Source organism: Catharus ustulatus, chromosome 3 (genome assembly GCF_009819885.2).
Source record: "Catharus ustulatus isolate bCatUst1 chromosome 3, bCatUst1.pri.v2, whole genome shotgun sequence".
Taxonomy (NCBI): Eukaryota; Metazoa; Chordata; class Aves; order Passeriformes; family Turdidae; genus Catharus; species Catharus ustulatus.
In genome coordinates, this window is record NC_046223.1 from 72,642,805 (window position 1) to 72,661,704 (window position 18,900).

General features: G+C 46.8%; 1 protein-coding gene across 9 annotated transcripts in view; it reads left to right on the forward strand.

Annotated features, from left to right (window-relative positions):
- Window positions 1–2,648: 2,648 nt before the first annotated feature.
- Window positions 2,649–18,900, forward strand: part of SCML4 (Scm polycomb group protein like 4) — an 82,820-nt gene continuing 66,568 nt past the window's right edge. For 8 of the 9 annotated variants that reach the window (XM_033054925.1, XM_033054928.1, XM_033054926.1 and 5 more), the window contains exons 1-2: window positions 7,009–7,454; window positions 8,228–8,377. The gene's annotated coding sequence lies outside the window, so the exon portion shown is untranslated. Of the gene's footprint in view, window positions 2,997–7,008; window positions 7,455–8,227; window positions 8,378–18,900 lie in introns of those variants that run through there. The other variant, XM_033054923.2, reaches the window with a different exon arrangement.

Below are 18,900 nucleotides of genomic sequence, written 5' to 3' on the forward strand. Positions count from 1 at the left end.
CATGTAGTGCTGCATTTCTGTTCCTAAATCCATGCTCATCCCTGATGTACCCTCTTCCACCCAGGCTCCCCTTCCCTCCTCCAAGAGCTGTGGAATTTGAGCCCTTGGTTTGGCTGGCTCCGAACTGTCCTGAGGTTTGGCTCCTGGGGAGGGTCTGCCTCTCCTCAGTTGTACAAGCAGATGCTGTGTGGGGAAGTTTCTCCACTGAGTTTGTATGCAAACAACATACAGCTCCTGACTGCTGATGGCTATCCAACTCCCTGGCAAATTAAAATCTATAAACTATGCTGGCATATGTAATTTAAAAAATAGCTATGCTATGGTATGGCTATGCATGCGTATTGACTAAAAATAGCACTTGCCAAGAGAAAAACAGAGATAATTACAGTGAATTTGGATTGCAACTGATTTTATTTTTTTATTGAATTAGGAAAAGGAGTATGCAAACATAGCTTAGATAGAGACATATATCTTTACTGCTCTTTTTGCTATGGAAGAAAAGAAAACCTACTGGACTTGGACATTCTATAAAATTTTATTATATGAAATTGCTACTAATGTCTTTCTCTCTGATGACCTTTTGCTTGAAGGTGGCAGCTGAGCCCATCCTGCTAATGAGAGGCAGTGCTCCTCTGGCAGGAGGCAGGAGATGGCACCATCACACCTTGTCTTTCCTGTCTCTCTGATGTGCGAGCAAGTGTTTAGTCTGGGGAAGAACAGTTTTCCCTGGGACATGGCTGGGCAGTGGCTGCTGCAGAGGATTCTAGTGGAAGAAGAGTTCCACCTTGCAGGATTCTTAATGACTACTAAAAGACATACTTTTGGGACTGAATCCCTGGTTGGGAATGGTTTTCTTGGCCTTCAACCCCCTCAGGTGTGACATGCGCTGCCCATTAACATTATCTGCCTACATCTTTGAACACTATTTCTTTCAGAATATCTGTTCTAACTTGCTCTCAGAAGTGGCATATATATATATATTTTTTTTTTTTTTAATTTTTTTTTTTCGGGTGGGGTGGGGGGATGACATCTGCTTTCCTAGTGCCAGACCAGTTTTCCAAGCCTAAAGGAAGGGAGGAGGCTGGAGAGGGTGTGATCCTGCCCTAACCTAAGGGGAAAGAGCTCACACAAGGGCAGGGCATGCACTGTGGCAGCTGCTGGAGAGGGAGAACACCCCTCTCTCCCCAGCTCCTCCACTGAACAAAGGCCTGCCATTTCTTCTATTCTCATCCATGCAGCAAGGGCATCCCAGCATCTGGGGCTTTGCATCTGTAAGGCAGGGCCAGGCACACAGGGAAGCAGAGCACAGGCATCTGTGCTGCCCTCCTGCTGAAATGGGGGCTGATCAGAGAAATCCAGGAGTACTTCACACAGGAATGGTCCTTGCTGGCTGGGTCCTCTTGCTGCAGAGCAGGGAGCTGCCAGCAGCTGCCAGGCTGCAGGTCTTTAATTGGTTAAGTGCCTGGGGAGGCTCGGGGGTGGAGAAGACTGCAGAAACAGAAGAGTAATCCAAGGAACAAAACCCTTCACCTGGAGGATTTTTTAAAATTTACTGCTCAGACCCAGTTATCTCTACTGCAGAAACTGAGGCTGTTTGAGACAAATTATTTGAGATGCTCAAAGATGGGTCCATGAAGGACCATCCCTCTGCCACTTCTGCACCTCCACAGGGGGGTTTGCTAGGTTGCCCATAGCATGGGGGAAGCCGCATCCAGGTGCTGGATGGCTGATCCCCAGGGTGACATGTACAAGGGGGAATGTACAAGGTTGGAGGGGAGAGCAGGGCTCCTAAATATTTGCAGATAAGCAAGTTAGTGTTTTACACCCTAGCCAGCATCGATGGGAGCTCCTTGCTCTGGACCTAGAGGCTCACCTCTGTTTCAGCATCACCGCTGACACCGGCCAGAGAGAAGTGGTGCTTGGGAAGTCACCTCAGTCGTACAAACAAACATTTAACAAATGACCACTTGTGTCAAGCACCTTAAACTCGGGGATGAATAAGGTTTCTTTGTTTTTTTCCTGCAGCAGGTTGCTTTGAAGCTGCAGCAGGTAGCTGTTTTGGCTACAGCTTGTTTTACTTTGTTCTACCTACCCACTCTGGGTGCATGGGATTTTGCCCAGGCACTTGCTCTTTTGGTTGCAGTTCCTGTCAGGATTTTGTTGCTTGAAAGAGGCTCAGAAGGAAAGGAGAATGCACAATTTTGGCTGCTCAAGGGATTATTTCTTTTATCACTAAGGATGCTGTGTGACTTTATTGCCTTTCTGAGCTCTTTAACACAGCAATAAACGAGCCGTTAAAATATTTTAAAATCAATAAATGTAATAAAGAACCAAGCAAATTACAAAGCTGCTCCTGATGTTTAGTGATTTGGGAAATAATCAAGTCCCCAAGTGAGCAGTGAGTTGGGGTAGGGAGGTAGCTGGGTGACCTTGCAGGGGCTGTGGAGGAGGCAGAGCCGGTCCGGAGGGCAAAGGGGGCTGGGGGGTGGTCAGTGGGCAGGGGCTGGGCTGGGTGGGGGTCTGAGCAGCATGGCACTCCTGTTCCCTGCCACCCCTCGCCCATCTCGGCTGCTGCCAGGCTCAAATCTGGGGTTTCTCTTTGCCTCAGACATTGCTTGATTTCCGGCTCATCCTCCTGAGCTGGCTGCTGGAGCGCATCTGAAGTCTCTGCGGCTTCACTCCCGCGTAGCAGAGAGCCCAAACAAAAGGTGGCCTCCAGGACCGGGCTGGGCAGGGCGTGACTGTGGCTACTGAAGGGTCCTGGCAGCCTGGGGTGTCTGGATTGCCCCGGCGCTGCCATCCCACATCACCTCCTTTGCCTGGCAGGCTGGAATTGCGGAGCTGGGGTGGGAGCAGGCAGCGATTGCAGCCGAGGCCAGGAGTCGCAGCTCCTCTCACCGCTGTTTTCAAAGGTTCATGCGTCTAAATGACTTCTCAGCAGCTGTCCTCCCTGGAGACCCTCTTTCTTGAAAGATGATACTGCTCTTGTAATTAAGGTAATTGTTTAAATTCATTCCCTTAAACCGGACTCCATCATAACTTAACCACCGGTGTCTGTGCAAGCGTGGCAGGGTTGAAGAGGGTCAGGGCGGGTGTCACGGGATTGATTCATCATCCGGAAAGATTTATAGGTGAAAATCTTGTTAAACTGAAATGCCTAATAAAGATGCAGGGGGAAAAAATCACATTCAGGGCATCACCTGGGCAGGCAGCTGCCCCAAAAGACCTGCTGGTATTTTCTGTGCTGCACGACTGCCAGGGTGAATGTCACCCCTGCAGCCAGGTGGAAAGACATGCTCCAAACCTCATCCCCACCCCAATCATCTGCCCAGATAGCAGGCTGGCCTGCACACATTTCTGTTGTTTTGGGATATTTAATTTCCTTTCTCACTTACTCTGAATGCTTTCCGATTTTATGGAAGTCTGAAGGTAATTGAATGTAATTGTTTAAAGAATCAAATTATTTAAATTATGGGGTAATGCTTGAAATACAATGACAATCTGTAGGAGTTTATTAATGTTAGTGGTGGATGGAGAGCAGCAGAGTGATATGTGCCACCATGCCCAGCAAAGGGCTACCGTGACAGGGAGCCACAAGATGGGCAGGGGCAATGACTCAAGGCCAGGATCCAGCATGGTCCTGAGCAGGTGGCAACCCTCTGTGATACCCATCCCTCCCTGGCAGAGCACAGACCATGGCCAGGTTTGTTTTCCATCTAAAATGACTTGAGCAAGAGCTGGTGGCTCAGTCCCTCTTTGAGGCTGTTTCAAGGTGAGGAGTGGCAAGAGATTACCCTGGGGATAAGGGCTTTTCCCCATTGCCGCATGGATTGCCCCATGTACAAATCCTGGATGTCAGCCTGCCTCCTGGCTGGTCATTAAAGCCCTGGTCCTTTGTCCCTCACCATGCCATCACCTGCCCCAAATGCTTCGCTTCCACATCAGGGATCTCTTCCTGCTCAGAGAAGGCTGTGAAGACAAGCAGTGGAAGGAAGGGTTGAAATATAATCAGTACAAAATAGGTGAAATACAAATAGAGGGACACTGGTGAAAAGAGTGTGAAGAGGATTGGCATTAAAAATAACAATAATTTTGGAGATTGATGGTGGCCTGTGGCTCAAATAGTTGGGGAAGCAGTAACAGGAGGCAGGAGGTTTCAGCTGTGCTCCTTGCTCTGCTATTGCCCGCCTCTCTGTACAGAGATCCTCAGTATTTCTCTGCAGTGCCATCCTCATCTGAAAACCTTATGCCCACAGAAGAAAGGGTTTCAATGGTTTTGAGGCTGGATGACAACCAGTGCCTCATGCAAACGACCTTTTCTTTTGGTCACCACCACTTTATCACCTTTTTCACTTTCCTTTGGAAACGAGGTAAGTGACTACACTGCCCAACCACATTTCTGGTGTTTGGTAGGCAGATTTACTTGGGCAGCAATTTAAAGCTTCCCTAACTCCTCCATCCACTCTTTCCCTCACCCCACAGTCAGGAGTGTCCCTCTGCATGTGGGACATGCAGCTTTCTGTGGAAGGGCTAGCCTTGGGTTGAAGCCACCAGTGGGTGGCTGTGACTGCTCAGGTGGCTGTGACATTTGTGTGAACATGCCGCAGGAATACAGGCAGGCAATTCCCCTGCACCATTCTGGGCACTACTTTCCCCTCAGCTCCATCCCTGGTTCATCTCTCTTTACCCCTCTTGGGGAACCTGAGATCAGGGAATGAGCCTTTCACTTGAATTCACAGCAGATGTAAACACTTCAAGCCATTCCCCCAACACTATCTCATCCACCTTTGCTTTTAGCTGTGATTTAATTTGCTCTCCAGACCAGCTGTATGTTTTAAACCAAAATTCAACTCTTTAAATTAAACCTTAAATTCAAGGCTGTCAAACAAGCTCTGCAAAGAGCATATTCCAAGGAACTGCAATCCTTCACCATGCAACATTTGCTCCCAAAGCAGTGGGGAATTGGCTGGTTTGAGGTCTAGTTTGGTTTTTGGCTGCAAAATTGTACACGCCATTAATAGCAGCAGTGATGAGAAAGCAAAATTCCCAAATGCCTCCCCAAAATTTTGCTCTTGTGTTACATTGTATTAAGATGATATTTTTTGTGAGAAGCCACAGCTGATGCCTCCATGCTGTGAGGTTGTGCCAGCCTGCCCGTGCTAGATGACATTGGTAACGTGGTGTGACACAAACAACAGCACTGGGTGTGACGAGCCACAGCAGCAATGGATCTGCAGAGGCAGTGTGAAATGACAGGGATGCCTAAGACTCATGCTCAAAATTTTAAATGGCTTACAAGAGAAGAGAGGCTTTTTAAAGTATTTGGTTGCAATTTTTCTTAATTACTAGTACTTCCCCCCTTTATCCTATTAGGGGACTTAAACCAGGAATTTGCATGGTGGTTCAGTTCCCTCCATTTTACTCTGGTAAGGAAATACATGAGTGCTGGCCCACCGACCCTGATTTTGTCCAAAAAAAAAAAAAAAAAAGAAAGAAAAGAAAAGAGAAGAAAAGAAGGAAAATGAGGGATTACAGGTCTTTACCAGGATGGAGGCTGGGATGAAAAACATTTGTCTGCTTTGTTATTAGTGTATTTGTGAGCACCAAGGGTTCCATACAACAGTTACAGAAGACAGAAAACAGTTGTTCCAATTCTATGCTGATAAAATATTTTTCACACCTACAGTATCTGTCAAGCTTGTAGCAATGCAAGCAAAAAAAAATCCAAAAAAGAAACTTAATGCCACCTTGTTTCTCCTGGATCTACCAAACCTACATTTTTTCTTTAAATGCAGGGAGTTTTTCTCTAACCGTGATTCCAAGAAACCAATAATACCACAGCCATCTTCCTCCTGACCTTGTTTTTGCAGGGGGCTGTTGGAGTGAGCTTGAGCACCTCACCTTGCTCACAGTCACTAGTGGGCAGGTTCCTGCCCTTCTCCCCACTGACAGGGAAGGGGACAAGCAAAGCCCTGGCTTTTATTGGTACAAATACCCCAGCATCTCTGCTTTCCTGCATTTCCTCTTCTTCCTTGGTAAATAAAACAGGCTTAATGTTTATCTCATCTTTGGTGGTGGCAAGTCAGAAGTAACTCCCCTAAACCCCAGAAAGTGCAACTATCACAAAACCAGTGTGCAGGCACCACAAAACCAGCAGAAACAGTGGCCATGACTGCAGGCCTGTCTGGTGAGGCATTCGTGGGACTGGAAGGAAAGAGGGTGGGGAGCATGTTTGGCTTGTCATGAATGCTGAGTAACAATATGTGTAAGCGTGAGAAGTGGGCAGTGGGGAGCTGTGCAACACTCACAAACAACTGTGATAAACCTCTTCGCTGGGGTAATTTGATCTGGCACAGTCAATGGAGCATGGCAGGATTATTATGAACATTATTTATCATATGTACTACAGGGTTTTGTTGGTGGTGGTTTTTTTGTTTGTGGGGTTTTGGGTTTTTTTCCCTTTCTTTTTTTTTGGTGGTAAGAGCTGCTAGTGCTATGCTGAACAAGAGAACAACTGGTACTTTCTGTGATGAGTGACTGGAAATTCAGTGAAAAGCCACTCCTGCATTCTGCCCAAGTGGCATGGCATGGCAGCCATAACTGGTTATATAATTTCTATATATTATGGGTATTTTGCCTGGTCATACCTGTAAGATTCTCCACAGAGCCGAGTCTGTGAGTTTGTGTACAGGTGCATGTGCTTGAGCAACACTACACACACACCTTCAGTGTCACCGGCAGAAGGATGCCAGGCACTATTCCCCCATTTCCATGTAAATTATCAAACCCGGAATGCCTGGTCCTTCCCAGCCCATGGCACATCACGTCAGCACAGCATCGGGCCAGGCTGCTGCAGGAGTGGGACAAAGGGCTGATGCTACACTCCGGTTTCCATGGCAACAGAGGAGGGGTAGCGAGACCAGAAATGTTGCAAACACCCCTTTTTCTCACTGCAGCCCAAAGCACGGTATTGCAAACGACAGTACTGTTTGCAGCGGGGGGAGAAGGGGTAGGAAGAGTCCAAATGTCTTCACCTTGCAGGTTGCAGAGCTCCCAAAACAAAAAGAAATGGCAATCTTTCTTCTCCATGTAGTTGCAAAGGGAAGGGAAACGCGCCACGCAGGCCTCGTTTTCTGCGTGTAAAATGCGTGTGTTCTTTAAAAGGCAGTGGTTGGCTGCTTATCCGGACATGATGTGGTTGAAGCTGTCATCGTAATGGAAATTCATTGCTGTAGCTATGGTAAATTGAGTTTTCTGCCTGTGCTGAATGCATTAGTCTAATGAGATGTTTGCAGCTGGAGAGCTGAGCTGCTGGAGGCTTACACTACGCTAAAAGACAGGGAGAAGATGGCTTTTGCTGGGTCCTTGTGACTGTGCTGAAAGTCCTCTGTCCTTTGGGTCCTAATGCCCAGGCTCTCTAAAGACTCTGCTCAGTGTCTTAGCCTAAGCAATAGGTAAGGGCAAAGCATGTTTCTTCTTCCTCTTCTTCTTCTTCTTCCTCTTCTTCTTTTTCTTCTTCTTCCTCTTCTTCTTCTTCCTCTTCTTCTTTTTCTTCTTTTTCTTTTTCTTCTTCTTCTTCTTCTCCTTCTTCTTCTTCTTCTTCTTCTTCTTCTTCGCTTGGTGTTTGTCGTTGAGACTTGTCAGAGCAGTTCTTGTTCTGCTTGTCTGTACGTGGTAACTTTGCAGCTCCTCAGTTGCAGACTCTGTTCCCCAAAGCACATCCTTGCAGAGCCCTGGGATCAGTTCCTGTGGGGAGAGAGGCAGAGATCAGCTGGTGCTGCCGTCGTGCGCTGCTCGGCAGCGGGAGTGTGTGTCTGTGTCTGTGTGGGGGGTGTGTGTGAGTTAGTGAAGACTTCTGACTACAGAGCACTCTGCATACAGTGTGGCTTTGGGCTTTTACAAACCTGAATCTAAGTGGACTTATTTTAATTATTTTTTTTTTTTTTTCCCCCCGACAAGGTAAATGTCTCTTCCACTTTAAAAAGCAACTTATATTGCAATATATGTCACGTGTTCTGGGCTTTTAGTATAGTTCATGGAGCAATGAGTTTAATTATCATCTCCTCATATCTTCAGATGTTAAGGTGAATTTTTATGCCTAGCTGAAAACTGGAGGGAGCAGTGCTGTTTGCAGGCTGGGTTTTTCCTTCGAGACCAACAGGCTTCCAGCTTCTGAGAGGCACTGAGGAGCACTCTTGAGCAGAGTTGTTCGTGTTTGTCGTTTCAGGTGTTTTGGAGCTAACTTTGGGGGAGGACGGAGCGCGGGGCTGCGATGCCTGCGGGCACCCGGCTGGTCCCTCCCTAGCCCTCCAGCCCCCGCTGCCGCCCAGCCCGCACCCACCGCCTGCTGACAGAGGGTGAAGCCCGGCGTGTTTCAGTGAGTAATTCCACCTTTCCATCGCTGCTGAATGGCTCTGGGGGTTGCTTGCTTTGACAGCACCGGTCTGGCAGAAAGAAGTTGCTTTTGGGTTTGGTGCATGCGGGGCTTGTGGCAGGAATAAAGTTAACCCGGTGAGCTGCGGAAGGAAAGTTGCTTGAATGCTCTGCTTGGAGGGGGATTGCTGTTTAATCCTAGGTTTATTTCAAAGAGGCTTCTGAAGACGTTTTTCTCAAGGACAGACCAAGGGCTTTGCAAATTGAATAAAAGCACAATGGAGAAGTAAAGCAAAGAAAGGGATATTGTTTTTCGTGGGAGTAGGGCTCGTATCTGGAGAGTGTCTTTGTGCTGCAGGGGTACTTAGAGCATCCTCCACCCCACCATGCTGCCGGGCCCTGCTGCAGCTCAGCACACCAGGTTCAATCAGCCACTGGGGTAAACCAGCATAACTTCCCCGGCTCCAGCCTCGTCTGACACCAGCTGAGGACATGGCTTGGAGATTTGCAACTTCAGCCTTTGTAATTTTATTTAGATGAGGTGCCTCCTGGTTCTCTCTGGCTGCAGGTGACTTTGTATTTTAATTCAGATGTCACAGTGATTTCCCGGTCAGGCAGAGTCCCTCTGCCCCATCATAAAAGTTAGTTAGCTGATGCACCTGTTCTTCAGATTAGAAAGACTGCCAGGGGCACGAGTTTTTCAATGATTGAGTGTGAAGGAGGGACTGGGAAAAAATCTACCAACAGGATAAGTACATGTGCTGAATTAAATCAGAACACTGCAGAAGGTATACCTTGAGAAACACTTTGTTGGTGAGCACAGTAACTGTTGTTTCTGTTATTCTGTCTATTGGAAATGTTTGGGTAGAAAGTGGGAATTTTCTTTCTTGGGCATTCATTGACTCACCATGAGGTTTCTCACCTCCAAGGTTGAGACATGACTGCACAGGTTCTTGACAGTGGCTATAGAACCTAGAAAGAAGAAATTGCAATAGGATGCTTTCCCCTCAGCCATTTCCTTAGTTCCATGCACGACACAAAGATTTGGGGTTTTGTTAAACTTTTTTTTTTGAAAGAGAAACACAATATAGCACATTATCATGGTACCAGAAGTTCAGTAGCCTGAGACGAGATCTTAGACAGATATCTCCCCTACATCTTTCCCTCCCTCAAATTCAGGTAATATTAAAGAAAATGAAAAAAGCAAGAGAGGTCAGATTGTGGGGTGAATAGGGAAGTGGGATGTGGGACAGTTGTCCATTTGCATCCCAGTAACAGGAGACAGGCAAGCCCTGCCGGCTGGGCTCCTGCCCGCTCCCCCAGCCAGCCCTGCTGCAGGGAGGCACTTGAGCAAGGGGGTAAGTGGGCACAGGGGCAAGGGCCTCTCTGCTGGGACAGGGGCTGGCCTCAGTGGGAATGCATCCATACTCCTCATTCCTGGCCGTGCTGGCACCTGTCAGCATCCTTGGCTCCCCCAGCACCCAGCTCTGGTGGGAGCCAGCTCAAATCCAATATAAAATATGGGATAATTTAACTCATTTAAGTTGAATCATAGAATTTGGACTTCAGTGATCCTGTGGGCCCCTTCCAGCTCAGGATATTGCGTGATGCTATGATTCTAATTCCCCAGTAACATCACTTCTTGGTGGGCTCCTTCCCTGCAGTGAACTGAACTCACATCACTAAGGCTTGCCCATATTCCTAGCAGTATTTTGGAAACACCCAGGATACTTCCAGTTGGAGGTGGAGGCAAGCTCTCCTGCAAATGACAGGAAACCCACACATACCTGGCAAGTAAATAAAAGGGATAAAAGCACATTTTGGGGTAAGGAAGACCTCCAGGAAATAGTTGATGAGAGCAAGACAGCAATGACTTCTGTTGAAAATTGAAAGTAATTAATTGTTTATATTTGGTAATACTGAAGTCAGGTATTCTGTTTTCTTCAGGGGGGTTTAGTTCACTTTCATAAACTATACTCAATGGCCACATGGTGTCTCTGAAAAAAAAAGTAACAATGAGAAAATATACCCCAATACCCTAAAATCATACCCTACTTCTTTTTCTACAGCTGTAAAATGGTGCAAAGGAGGAGTCAGGCTTATTTATATAAAACACTCCCTGCTGAGTTCTCCAGCTGACCATTAAGAGCAGCTACAGTGTTTAGCAGGTGATGATTCTCCACACTGAGAATGAACAATAATTGTTTTACTTATGCAAAGAAAAATATTCCAGGCTCACCTTGGAGGGAAGAATTAATTACATGTATTAATTTTGTCATAACAAGTTGCCTCTTGAGGAATAGGTTTCCTGTAAAAACGATGCAAAATTTTCTCTTTATTTTGCTGTGTATTAGAAAAGAAACTTGATTCGAAATTGTGTGTCAGGAGATTACACACTGCTCTGCTGAACACAATCATAATATATTGGTGCACTAAAGGTACTGGCTAATTTGCTATTGACAAATAAAATTGAAAAGAATTTGTAAACTAAGCATCGTTGAACCAAGTTCTTCTAGTGATGAGAATGAAGAAATTAACAAAAGAAAAGATGATGTGCAGTGAAGCTGGAGTTAAAATTTATTAAACTTCTAAACTTCTGATGCTATTTTTTTAATAAAACCTTATTAAAAATGATGAACCTGTAAGTAATTCATTAAGATTGACTGTTCCCTTTAGGAAATAGTGCAAATTTGGCTTGAATAAAGGATTGCCCAGAGAGAGTCTGGATGTGTAATTATATTCCACTGAAGGATGAATAATTCCTCTTGAACCGAACAGTTTGCTGTAGCCCTGCAGTTTCTACTGACCTCATCTTTAAGGGTGATTTTCGTTGTACAGGAGGAATGGTGCTATAAATGCCAGCCTTTCCCTTTCTCCCTCAAGCAAGAGTTTGTTACTCTGCTCGCTTTGGGTGTGAGACACAAAGGGTGGGGTTTCCTCTCCAACATCAGCTGGCAGTGCAGCCAGGAATATGTGTCTGGTTTCCTGCTCCTCTTCCCTGGCACGTGCACTGATGCTGGTGTGCTCAGCATCCAAAATGTCAGGCTGACAAAAGCTTTTGCAGCGGCCAGCTGTTGCTCTTGTTGCTTCAAGTATTTTTATACCTGGGGCTCCCAAGAGTATTCACTGGTATTTTCTTTATTTGCGACAGGTGTGACTGAACTGGAGCATGCAGAGCTGTGCCCTAAATTGCTCACAGTGCTTTGGTTACCCTGCTCCTCACAGAGGGGAACCAAACCTGCCACCTGCCCCACACACGCTCTGGGTGCCCTCAGCTGGAGCAGCAGGGAAGGGGTTGCACTTGGCACAGGGAGGGGGAGGACCAAGGTCTCACTCCTCTGTTAACCCTGCCCTGGCACGCAGGCACTGCTCACCTTCCTGCCACCTCGCTGCAGCTCTGAGGCCCTGGCTCAGGAGATGGCAGCTGGTTAAGGCCACCTGCAGCTCTACCCAGATACATGCTGGTAGAGATGTGCTTTCCTTGATAACTAGAACTGGTGCTGCACCTGAAGCAGTGTCTGGCTCTGTACACTGCTCCCACCTCAGCACAGGGTGCCAGGGAGTAGCAGCTGCTCAGTTGCTGGACTTCTGCTGGCACCTGTACAAGTCTCGCTTTCTCAGGAAGAACTACAGAAAGTTAGTCCCAATCCAATCATGTGCAGTGATAGGTGATTCCTTGTGGCATCCCCTGTGATCTCAAGTAGTTTGAGAAAACCAGCTGTTTCTCTGTGACACTTCTTGGACACGAGCAGCACGTGTGCACGTGCTGCCTTTTGCTGAAGGATGAGTCTCTGAGAGCTGCCCTGCCTCTCTGCTGCATAAATACCTTTTCATGATGCTTGCCTCCATCTCTCCGTTCTTCACTTGTGTGTCAGTGGTGTGAGGGGGGTACCAAAAGAGGTATCATGTTTTACTTGGTGGGAGGTGCAGGGAAGGTATGAGATGCTTTCTTGTTTCAGCCCATCTTCCTGCAGGTGCCACACACCTGAGGTTTAAATGAAAGAGCTAACTGTGAGTAACATGTAAACCACATGTCCCCAAAATGCAAGATAAGTCCTTGTTAACCAAAAGCCTGTAAGCAGCATTGGCCCCAAATGATTTCTTCCTGCCTGCCTGCCAGGAAAGGCATCATAGACAGGTAGGTCCTTAACCCAAGACCTTGTCTTGCACCTCAGGCAGATTTATTGGAAATTATGCTAGTTGTCATCCTGAGAGGATTTAGGCACTCTATAAACTCAGTCAGAGGGAATGTGTCACTCACAGACTCATTCTATCAAGGCAAGAGAGAGGAAAGGTGGGAATGGGTGATCACCACTGGCCTTGTTTGCTGCATGTCCTATTGCCACCTCCTGTCCCCGTGCCACAGTCATCTCTTGGGTACCAGCTGCTCCCTGGCCCCACAGAACAGCCTGAATTTGGGGCAGACTGAGCAGACCTGAGCCATGAGACCAGCAGAGCACCTTGCAAGCAGCTGTGGAGGCTCTCCTGGGGAAGCAGCAAGGGGGCACAAGCTGCTTTCTGGTGGAACCTCTGTTTTACAGGATCATTGTGCAAAACGATCTGATTTCCAAAGTGGCTTGCTGCCATTGAGACCTGTGGACACTCTGGGGAGAGAAACATGGCTGGAGGCAGTAGTAAAGGTTTGGGAGAGGTCTTCAAACCTGGCCAGAGATCATGCTCCAATGAGATCTTGAAAGGAGAGGCAGGCATTGAACAGGGCAAAAGAGAGCTCTGGGGTTTTAGCTATGGACAAATCCAAAGGTCAGCATTACAAGTAGGGGTTCCATATTAAAGAACCTGAGAGGCTGCGAGGTTTTCTTTTGTCTCTGCTATAGTTTTTGTTTCAGGGCTGAGCTGCCACTGCTCACTGCCTGACTCTGGCTCTGCAGGGAAATGCCTGATCACACTCAATGTTGTACTCTAAAGCCTGGACAGATGCACCAGCCCAGAGCCAACACATGAGTTCCAGGATCACTTCAGGGGTTTGCTGGTGGCTCCTGTGAAAAACCCCACAGCATCAATAGGATAACAGCCCAGAAGATGCTGTGGAGTCTAATGGTAGATAAGTCCTTTTAGTATATGTCTTTACATATTTCCATGAGCTTGTATGTGCACAGGAACTATTCTATTGAACTGTGCAATAGAGATAGAGAATTTTTTCGTGTTCTCCATCAGAAAGAATAAAATGAATCAGTGTTACTTCATTCATCACCCCTAGGAAGAAGTATCTTGTGAAGGACACATCCATTTGGCGTGGCATCTTAAAAATCATGCAGAGGGAACTGAAGAAGGACTTCAGTAATACTGTGTCTGATGCATTTTTAAGATCTGTTTCCCACAGAAGATGTCTATTTTCTGCCTCTGAAAAGCACAGACCTGGTGAGGGCTCTTGTTTTGCAAATGCCCAGTTCAGATTCTCAAGAGAACATCTATGAGAATACACAGCACAAAAAGTCTCCCCTCTCTTTCCAGCACCAGGTGCCAGTAAAGGAAGGGCTCAAGTTTTCTCACTGGGGAAAGGGGAGTTGTAGTGAGTGGCTCATCTTTTCAAGGTGAGAATGTTCCCTTCCTGCAGCTTGTGCAGCTGCCAAGGAGGTGAGTGAGAGAGCAGGGATGGTCCATGGCCCTCCTCTGTCCCTGAGGGACAGAAGGGACTCCAGTGCCACTGTCAGGCAACAGCAATGCAACAAATAGTGCTTCAGTGCAGATGTGTAGTAAAGACACTCACAGAGTAAAAACAAATAGGAGAGAGGATGTCTTCAAGAAACAGTTTATGATCATTATTTATGTATATGTGGAGACTCAGTACCCTGTTGCCTTAAAAAAACGTTTGTAGCATTTGTCTCCCAATTTAATCTGGCAGCCTCCATCTATTTCCCTGTAAACGATGAATGAGATGTGCCTAGTAACCACCTCTTATGGCTCAGTAAATACTTGAATTTATTTGCATATTAAGTGGGCCACGTTTATATCACACTTGCTAAATGCAGCAACACGAACTACCACACAGAGGAGGCTCATGGGCCATTAATGTGCCCAGGATTTATGTGAATGACTCCCTTTAACATTAATGGAAGTTATCTGCACAAATCGCCTTCCACTGGGGGAATAGGCCATAATGTATGTAAATACCTATTACTCACTGCTGCTTAGTTATTCAAGGGGACGCTTAGCAATCTGAAACCCCGCTCTGGTGCTGATATATGAGCAGTATACCTTAAAATGTGGGAAGAGAGGGTGCTGCTTGGTGTGTAGGTTGTTGTGTCACCTCTGAGCTGGCACACATTTGGAGGTGGTTGCAGTCTCTCAGGCTCCAATGGGACACAGAGGAGGGAAGTTTTTCAGGGTTAAATCCTGACTGAACTGGAATTTCGCATGGGAATGAGGGCAGTTCTGCTGGGTGGGATGTTAGAAGAAGATGAGTTCCTCTGTCCCTGTTAAGCTCCCAGTGTGGCTGGAAGTGCTCTGTTTCCCAGCCAAAGGCTCTGCTGTGTGCCCCAGTGCTGCTGCCTTTCAGGAGGGGCTGCAGTGACCCTTCTGGTTTTGTCATGCTTGGCTCTCCTGCCTTCACTCACTCACCTGGGAAGTCCCATTCATGTAGGTCAGTGAGCAGCATGGCTGGGCTCTACCCAGTGTGTGCTGTAGTATGTCTCCCTTCCCACAAAAATGGATATCTCCCTGCACACTGGGAGCTTTCCTGCCTCCTGCCTGGACACCCCAGGGCTGCTGGACTGGTCTTGCCTCACTGCAGAATCTGCAAGTACGGGCAGGGTGTGATCTGGGAAACAAACTGTTGTTGCTGTCCCTCTTCGTGGCTTTTTTCCACCTTTTCCATATATATGAAAGTCAGCAGTGTGGCTGGGGGGTGCAAGCCCTGCTGCGCCTTCAGCTCTGCTCAAAAACCTTTGGACACACATTAACATGTTGTGTTCCTCTTGGGATTCTGTTAGCAGTATCATGTCATTGAAGTCAAGCCTGTGCAAATATCCTTTCCTCTCAGAACATGGGTTTCTTGGGTGATGCTAAAAAACCAGAAAATGTAACTCTTCTCTTATTCACAGCTAGCTAGATGAAGGTAATTTGCTCTGGAATGAAAAAGAATCAAGTGATCAGGCTGATGGGACTGACTGCTGTGTCACTATTTCAGCCTGCCCCTGACCCTGCATGACCACAGGTTTGTGTGCTTTCCATGCCAGCACACGTGAACTGGTATGTCAGGGCACCCTGCAGCAAACATGAAAATGTGCTGGTGGCCTGTGCCAGTCCTCTGGGATGGTTAGTTTGGGATGGAGCTGTGTGGTATGGGGAGAGACACCTGGGAGAAACCTGCAACTTCAGGGACATTTTTCTTAACAAGATTATTAGAGATACTGAAATTCCTTCAATCTCAGATGTTTTGGAATTTATATTCAATTTATCTGCCATTGTTGTTACCTCTGATTTCTGATTAAATGAGGTTATTAAACTGGGAGACAATACTGCAAAAATCGTGATTGATTTTTTTCTTTACCCATTATTTTTACACGCTTAGCAGTGGCAGACTCTGCCGACAGCAGGGACTGATGCTGAGATGGCAAAGAAACTCAAGGATCTGTCTTTGTCAAAAAGAAAGATCTGCTCAGACCAGCTACATTAGCCTTGTGCCAGGGCTTTTGTCTCTCTGTGAACTCAGAACACATGGAGCAAGAGAGTCTGTCCAGGGAAGGGCTGATGTTTAGTGGTGGATATGGCAGGGTGGTAAGCGGTTGGACTCAATGACCTCTGAGGTCTTTTCCAACCTAAATGTTTCTATGATTCTATGCTGCAGCATTTATTTACCTGTGCAGGCAGTAGGCTGCCATATGACAAGGAGAAAATGAAGGGCTATATGATGTGGAGGTAGGCAAGCAGGAACACCCTCCTCTGTGAAATGGGGAGAGCAGGACTGATTGAGACTTCTGGTGGGTGATTTATTCTAATTAATTTGGAAGCTGGTGTGTTCTCTCGAGCTCATTAATATCTAGCTCTGCAGATACAGAGGTCTCATGCAGAGGGACATACGGGAGAGGATGATGAGCACGCAGAAGCCCGTCCTCCTGCCTGGGTGAAAGCTTCAGAGCAGGCAGCGAGCTGGGAGAAGAAAGAAGTGAGGCTCCAGCCCCTCTCAAATATGCTCGGGAGGGACTCGGAGCACAACTCGGAGAGCGCAGCTGACAGTGATCCCTGAGGGAGGTGTGCCAAGGGAAATGGTCCCTGAGGCCAAAGAGGGAGAAAGCTCCCCAGAGCAGGCAAATATTGCCATGCATGCCCATCTGTGTGCTTTAAGACCTCACATGAACACACGGGGAAAACCCCAAAATAATGTGAGGTTGTAGAAACATGTGACGTACAGGTCCAATGGCAAATGGGTCCATGTGTGCCACTCAGTTATTTTTCCCATCAGCGCCAGCATGCAGGAACATGTACAACCACAGGGGCACTCGTATCTGGCACTTTACCAGCTAAATGAAAGTGCAGAGGAACTGGAAATGCTAATGATGGTCTTGCTGTGTACTCAGCCTGTGTCCCAGGCTGTGACTGCAATCTTAATTACTGTTCAATGAAGAAGTGTTGCTAGTCAGAGGTATTTTAATTATTTATTGTTAGTAGGTCCAGGAGACAGTGCACTACCATCTCTGACTTTTTTTTTTGTTTGTTTGTTTGTTTTTAACACAGAAGTAAATGGCAGCAGAATAAATAAATAAAGTCAGCATCTGAAAAGGTCACATTTGCCTACAGTCACAGTCCATATGCCAGTTTCTTATGCTAATTTTGGGACAGTGAAAAGTGTGACACTCTGGTCAGGCTTCCTGTGATTGCTAGAGGGGGCAGCTCAGGTTGCTTAATGCAGATGCCTTTAAGCATCAGAAAAGATAAGCTGGGAAGGCCGAAGGCCGGAAGACTGTGCTCCATAAGGGGTTGTAAAATTAGAGGAAAGTGGGAGGAAAACAAAACAAAGTCTGAAAGGTACTCAGGAGGTTTCAGTCATATGTGCTACAAATGGCAACGCGCCACAGCCCCCTGATGAGGGAGAAGAGAAACTTGCAGGGAAAATAGGATAAACTCTGAGTAGAGAAATGGCTTCTGACAAAGAATTTGGGGGATGATGACACTGATTGTATTGGATCCTGTGTGAATTACATCACAAGAGAGTAAATCTGATTTTGAACTTTAGGGTGCAGAGGGAGGAGTTTGCAGTGGGCCACTTTGCCTGTTCTGCTGTGGGCATCTGAAACACACACGATCTACATTTAGAGACTGGTCTGGATTTTCAAGAGAGGTGCGGGAAGCTTTTCAATCTGCCTTTTAATTTTCTTTGAAATATGACAGAAATTTCATGAAGAGATACATACTAGTTGTCTCAAACACTGCCGCAAAGAGCTTATAATCTGTCCATAAATGATGTGGTCATACACACAAACAATAAAAAAGGATGACTTACCTCCATCCAATGTGACCATCCCCTACAGAGGGGCAGGCAGAATGAGCTGTGACCTGTAGATATTTTATTTGTCTCATAATCATTTGTGCTTTCTCACTAGCAGAAGAAAGAGGTTAAAAGCTGAAATGTTTTATCAAACAATTTGTAAATGACTTTGCAGCAAAGCAGTGTGCCTGGGGCATGGAGGGGCTTTATGAAGGCTTTGGATTAAGGGGATTCAGGTGATGGGGGAGCAGAATATTTCACCCTTCTGGCCAGGGCTTGTGCAGGCACCCTGAGCCCCTCTCACCAAGTGCCCACTGTGCTTGGCAGGTGTTGCAGGGAAGTCTCCCTGAGGGAAGGCAGGCGCCACCAATCATTCTGTGTGCTGCTCCTCTGGTGATTCATATAATGGGACAGCCCTCAGACACTGAGCAGCTCTCAGAGCCCACTGAGTACAGAAACCTCTGTGGTACATCAGAATGTGCTGCCCTGGGTGGCTGCTGTCAGTCCCAGGATGCTGTGTGCCTCAGCCTGTGCATGAAGGCATTTCTTCCTTGGCAGCCCCTGGTATCTCCATGGAACTGTGAGGAGTTGTCTTTGCTACCTAAGTTGTTGTCCCAATTAGTTAGCGGAAATGTAGCCAGGAATGGAAGACATTGCCATTCTATAAATCTCTTGCCAATTCTGTGATACAGACATAGACATTATGAAAACAATGACACCTGGAGAACCAGTAGACAATTCAATGTGTGGTGGGGACAAAAATTCCTGTGTGGAGGGACTGAGTATGCAATACAAGTTGTCTGGTCCCAGAGAGCCCTGTTGCAGTGGTTTAAGCTGTACTGCAAGAGCACATATGCCTTCTGCTAGTGCTCTGTGTTTGCTCTCACCAGCCACTCTTAGAATTCCACAGGGGCCAAACTTTGGTTCCATAAAATGTCTGAAAGATTTCTGTTGGTTGCCCTAGGACCAGGTTGGAAGTGTGCCTTCTACTGACAGGCCCTTGCGAGCACAAAGCAACTGAAAATTCATTCAGAGGGACCTTTCATCTGGGGTGTGTTTTTTTTAAACAGCAGCAAAAGCAG